The sequence below is a fragment of the Melanerpes formicivorus genome, unplaced genomic scaffold, assembly GCF_026170545.1.
Source record: "Melanerpes formicivorus ecotype bairdi unplaced genomic scaffold, bMelFor1.0.p_v2 SCAF_21, whole genome shotgun sequence".
NCBI classification, from domain to species: Eukaryota; Metazoa; Chordata; class Aves; order Piciformes; family Picidae; genus Melanerpes; species Melanerpes formicivorus.
Genome location: NW_027142373.1, coordinates 14,169,337 through 14,175,336, shown reverse-complemented (window position 1 = coordinate 14,175,336; position 6,000 = coordinate 14,169,337).

The following is a 6,000-nucleotide window of genomic DNA, read 5'->3' as shown; positions in this document are numbered from 1 at the left end:
GTGACCTAGGCCTGGGCAGCTGACCCGGGAGGAGAGCTGAGCTGGGGACACTGAGAGCTCCATCAGCTGTCCCTGAAGGAGCTTCAGCACTGAGGCATGTGCTGATACCATGGACCCACAGAGTCGTTTTGGTTGGACCTTGATGAGCATCAGGCCCAACCAGCAGCCCAGCACTGCCAGGCCACCACAGTTCCAGGGCTGGGGACTTCACCACTGCCCTGGGCAGCCTGGGACAGGACTTGTTCCTCATGCCCAACCTTAACCTTCCCTGGCACAACCTGAGGCTGTTTCCTCTTGTCCTACCTCTTGTTCCTTGTGAGAAGAGCCCAAGCCCCCCCTGGCTGCAGCCTTCTCTCAGGGAGCTGCAGAGAGCAATGAGGTCTCCCTCAGCCTCCTCTGCTCCAGGCTCAACACCCCCAGCTCCCTCAGCTGCTCCTCCCCAGCCCTGCTCTCCAGACCCTTCCCCAGCTTTGTTGCCCTTCTCTGGACCTGTTTCCCTGTCTGACTTCTGGAGAAACAGAACACTGCCTTGGGAGGATGCCTGGACACAGCTGGCCTGAAGGGGCTCCAAGGCCAAGAAAGGGCTCTTGTGACCATGAAAGTGACTGGGAAGCTCTTGCTGATGTTCTGAGCCAGGGTCACAGGCCAGAGCAGGAACATCTATACTGGGTAAGGAGGTTGTGCAGCTGAAGGCACCAAGGGGGAATGACTCCTGGGCAAAAGCCCTACAGGGTGCAAAGCCCCTCCCTGATGGGGAGAAGCCACATTGAAGCAAAGGGTGCTCATGGTGAGGCTGGTTGTGTGTCCCTGAGGAGAGGAGATGGCAGAGCAGTGCCAAGTGTATGGCTCCAGCCCAAGGAAGGAGATCTTCATGAAGGAATGGGAAACCCCTGGGGTCCTGGGCTGAGAGAAGCCCCAGGAGTGGAGCTGCTGCCTCTGAAGTCCTCTGGGCAGAGTGCCACTGCCCAGCCAGGCTCAGGAGGTTCCTGTGCCCTCCTTGAGCTTCCAGGAAAGGAGAGAAGGGTTACTGAGAGTGTTGGGGAGAAGAAGAGCCTGGGGGAGCACAGCCTGCCCGTGTGGGTGTGCCTGCATGAATCCAGCTCTAGAGATTCCTCAGCCTGTGCTGTTATCTCTCACGACAGGGGATGGGGACCCAGCTCCAGCCCCAGCAGCGGCTCCAGGAGTGGTGGTGACTGGGAAGGGGCTAGCTGAGCGCCGAGGGGGAGGCACGGAGCTGGGGTCCTGTGCCCATTCCAGCCTATAAAAGGCTCTTTGCGTGTCAGAAACAGAATTGACTGCCACTCCTGACAGCTCCTAAGCTCCAGTGTCTCCTAATAAACTCCATATCTTTATGCAAAGGAGTTGCTTCATGTACACAAGATATGCAGAGCGAGGAGGCTCCCAGCCAGCCTCAACTTCCAGCACAAGGAGTGCCTTGGCACGCCGAGCTCTGCCTCAGCCAGCTTCTTCACCCCCCTCACAGGGCTGGCAAAGGGCAGCCCTTCCGTGGGCTCAGGGCTTTCAGAGCTCTGGGCATGGCAGGCAGCAGCTGGACATTGTGTGAAGGGGGTCCCTGCAGAGCTGCCCTGCTGAGAAGTGGCTTAAGGGGACCTGAGTCTGCTGTCCTCCATGCCACAGGGACAGTGCTTCTCCTGGGGGATGGACACTGGCACCAAAGCCTCAGCCACCACCTCCCTCTTCCTCAGACATTCCCTGAAGGATGAGAAGTTGCCCAGAGAACAAAAGGATGAAGGAACAAGGAAGGATGAGCCCTGGGCAGCTGGGTTCACTGCCAGAAGGCTGCCTGTGCCTGTGTCCCCTTCTTGTCTCTGTTCACAGTTCTAAGAGGGGTAGGACATCCTTCTGCTTTGGATCCTTACAGGTAAGGGCAGAGCTGAGCAGGGGAGAGCTGCAAGCTGATGGCATTTCAGGGGGAGCTGAGCTCGTGTCTGCCCCAGCTGACACATCCTGGACACATGCAGGAAGAAGACCTCCTGGTCACAAAGTTGGCCCCAGAAGCCACAGGTGTCACAGGTGCTACCCCAAGAGCCAGGGTGGCTTCCTCCATCAGCTTGTAGTGTGGAGATGTTCACCCAGGTCACTGTGGGAGTAACTGTGCAAGGAGCCATTCATGGGCAGCACAATGAGCCTGCCAGAAGAGAAACCATGCTCTGAGGAGGGCAACACAAGGCACAGAGGTGGCAGCTTTGACCCCCACCATCTGCCCACCCAGAGCAGCCCTGCCATGAGTGAGGACCTCAGCTGGAGACAGCTGCCAGCCCCAGCCCTGTCACTGCACCAGCCCACAAGCAGGGAGTGATGGAAGAACCACACAGGCATTGGTGGGTCCTGTGCTGGCCTTGCAGATGATCTGAGATGAGCTAAACCTGTGCAGGGTGTTGTAAAAGCCAAGCAAGAGGAGCTGGGTGACCAAAGGGTTCATCCCAGCTGCTGTGCCACATCTCTGCCACACAGACCCAGGAAACTGCAGTGCTGTGCAGAGTCTCTCTCTAAAGGGGCACTGAGTCTCCAGCCAGCCACACCAGGGTAGAGGAGAGCCCAGCACCGCTGCAGCCACAGCCCCTCTGTGCTCTCCCCTGACGCACCATGCTCATTCCTGCCCTGCAAATGTGCTCCCCTGGCTTCACAGCCCCACAGTGCCTGGGCACTGGGCTGGGCTGGGCACTGACCTCCCTAGAAGGTGTTAACCACAGACTCACAGAAAGGTAGGGGTTGGAAGGGGCCTCTGGAGATCATTGAATACAGCCCCCCTGCCAAGGCAGGCTGACCTAGAGAAGGGCACACAGGAGCACAGCCAGGGGAGGTTGAATGTCTCCAGAGATGGAGACTCCACCACCCCTCTGGGCAGCTGCCCCAGGGCTCCAGCAGCCTTCAATCAAAGAAGTCCCTCCCCATGTTCAGATGAACTTCTGATGTCCCAGTTTGTGCCCCTTGCCCCTTGCCCTGCCCCTGGGCACCACTGAACCAAGCCTGCTCCCATCCTGCTGACACCCACCCCTGAAGTATTGATCAGCACTGATCAGATCCCCCCTTGAGCTGCACTTCTCCAGGCTAAAAAGGTCCAACTGCCAACCTTTCCTCCAAAGAGATGCTCCAGTCCCCTCAGCACATTTAGCCCTCATTAACACATTCCTGCAGGCACATCTCAAGGCTGCCCTGGCTCACTCAGCTCCACACCACTCCCTGGGGCACCTTCTCCCGTGCTGAAGCCAGGAGATGGCTTTTCCCTCAGCAGAGGCTTTGGCCCAGCCCAGTGACTGAGCTTCCCTCTACAAGAGGCATTCCCACCAGGCTGCTCCTCTGTGTTCTGATCCCTGTTTGCTCTTCCTGACCCCCACTCCCTGGATATTTGTAAGCACTGAGCAGATTCCCCCCTCAGCCTCCTCTTCTCCAGCCTAACCAGCCCCAGCTCTCTCAGCCTGAGGTCATGCAGGAGCTGCTGGCAGCCTGGCACTCGGTGCCCACAGCTGCCCAGGCTGCCCTGTGCAGGCTGTGCTGGGGAGGAGACGATGTCCAGGGCCAGCAGAACCCAGTGGAGCTGTGATGTGCTTGCTGGCAGCCAGCAGACAAAAATGTCCTTAAATCCAGTCCCCTTGGGAGACTAAACTCTGGGCTGGCTGGGGTCTGCTGCACTGCCCCACGCTGACCTCTGCTCATGGCCCGGTCCCAAGGCCTCTTGACACCAAAAGGCAATCAAGGATACCCAGCCTGGAAGAGTAAACAGAGCCTGTGATACCCAATTTGGGCTGCTGGAGCCTGGGGAGGGCAGTGACACTTTGGGTGGATTTCACAAGGCTTTGGATCATGTCTCTGGGGGCAGGGGGCAGTGGCTCTGGGCGCTGGCCCAGGCGCCAGGCTGAGCTGGGCCCAGGCAGGGAGCTTAGGCAGCAGCTCGCTTGGCCAGGTCAGATGCCAAGCCTGCCCTGAAGGGTGACCCAGCATGGACAGACCACAGGCAACCTGAAGCTGCAAAAACTCACACTTGGGCAGGAGGGAAGCAAGAAGCTACAGGTGGAGACCGAAAGCCAGAGAAGCAGCAGGGCTGAGAGCTCTCCCAGCCATGGCCAGGGATGGGGCAAGTGGTTCAGCACAGCCCCAGACCAACACAGCTCAAGAGCCTGATGCTCAAACACTGCTGCACCACAACTCCTCAGGGGGCTGGGTCCACTGCTGCTGAGGAGCTGCTGCCCTTCTACCTGCCCCCCAGCACAGGAGGTTAGCCCTTGTGCCAAACCCTTACAGAAGGGCAGCAGTGGACCCAGCAGCCCTGGGTGCTGCCCTGGCTGGGAGAGCTCTCAGCCCTGCTGCTGCTCTGGCTGAGAGAGCTCTGAGCCCTGCTGCTGCCCTGGCTGAGAGAGCTCTCAGCCATGCTGCTGTCCTGGAGCAGGGAGAGCTCTGAGCCCTGCTGCTGCCCTGGCTGAGAGAGCTCTCAGCCATGCTGCTGTCCTGGAGCAAGGAGAGCTCTGAGCCCTGCTGCTGCCCTGGCTGAGAGAGCTCTCAGCCATGCTGCTGTCCTGGAGCAGGGAGAGCTCTGAGCCCTGCTGCTGCCCTCGCTGAGAGAGCTCTGAGCCCTGCTGCTGCCCTGGCTGGAAGAGCTCTGAGCCCTGCTGCTGTCCTGGAGCAGGGAGAGCTCTGAGCCCTGCTGCTGCCCTGGCTGAGAGAGCTCTCAGCCATGCTGCTGTCCTGGAGCAGGGAGAGCTCTGAGCCCTGCTGCTGCCCTGGAGCAGGGAGAGCTCTCAGCCCTGCTGCTGCCCTCCACACTAAACTCAGGGTCGAGACAAAGAGACAAGACCTCCACAGGCCCTCCAGCACGATGGGCAGCCTGGGGTTGTCTCACCCGACAGCAGCCCCGAGGAGACCCCCAGCCCCGGCAGCGCCGCCCGCGGGAAGCCTTCCTCCCGAGCAGCCCCGAGAGGCTCCGCGCTGCCAGCCCTCCCAGATAAACCCCGACTTGTTCGGCTGATAAAGTCTAAACAGTTTATCAGCGCCGGGCTCTGGCAGCACAGCAGGATGGATGTTGCTCTTGGAATCCTCTTTGGCCGGAGTGTTTAGCAGAGGGCTGCGCTAGCGGCGATAAGCGGCCGGGCCGCGGCAGATGGCTCCGCCAGGCGCTGGCCGCCGCCAGCCTTCTGCAGGCGAGGAGTCAGCTCGCAGCGAGCGCTGCTTGTAAGGGCTCCGAGCTGCCTGTCACATGTAAGGCTGCACAGGCATGCTCTGTCCAAGGTGTTTGAATTTATGGCAGCCAGGATCCAAAGCCAGGGGCCAAATTTGCTTTTAAACTTCCTTAAACAAAGGTGGGGGGGCAGGCTGAGAGGGCTGAGGGGGCGCGGGGCGCGGGGCAGCGAGCGCGGCGTGTGCGGAGGCACAGCCCCGACCCTCCCGGCAGCTCCCTGCCAGCGCTGCGCCTGCCCAGCGCCGCCTGCCCAGCACCGCCTGCCCAGCGCCGCCTGCCCAGCGCCGCCTGCCCAGCACCGCCTGCCCAGCGCCTCCTGCCCAGCGCCGCCTGCCCAGCGCCGCCTGCCCAGCGCCGCCTGCCCAGCACCGCCTGCCCAGCGCCTCCTGCCCAGCGCCGCCTGCCCAGCACCGCCTGCCCAGCGCCGCCTGCCCAGCGCCGCCTGCCCAGCACCGCCTGCCCAGCGCCGCCTGCCCAGCGCCGCCTGCCCAGCACCGCCTGCCCAGCGCCGCCTGCCCAGCACCGCCTGCCCAGCGCCTCCTGCCCAGCGCCGCCTGCCCAGCGCCGCCTGCCCAGCACCGCCTGCCCAGCGCCGCCTGCCCAGCGCCGCCTGCCCAGCGCCACTCGGCTCCCTGGCCCCGGCTTCCTGAATGACCTCCACTGCGGAGGGCTCAGCCTCCTCCCCGTGAGGGACACAGGGAGATCACAGCATGGCCGGGGCTGGCAGGGGCCTCTGCAGGTCATCCAGCCCAGGATCACCCAGGGCAGGTCACACAGGAACACATCCAGGTGGGTCTTGAAAGGCT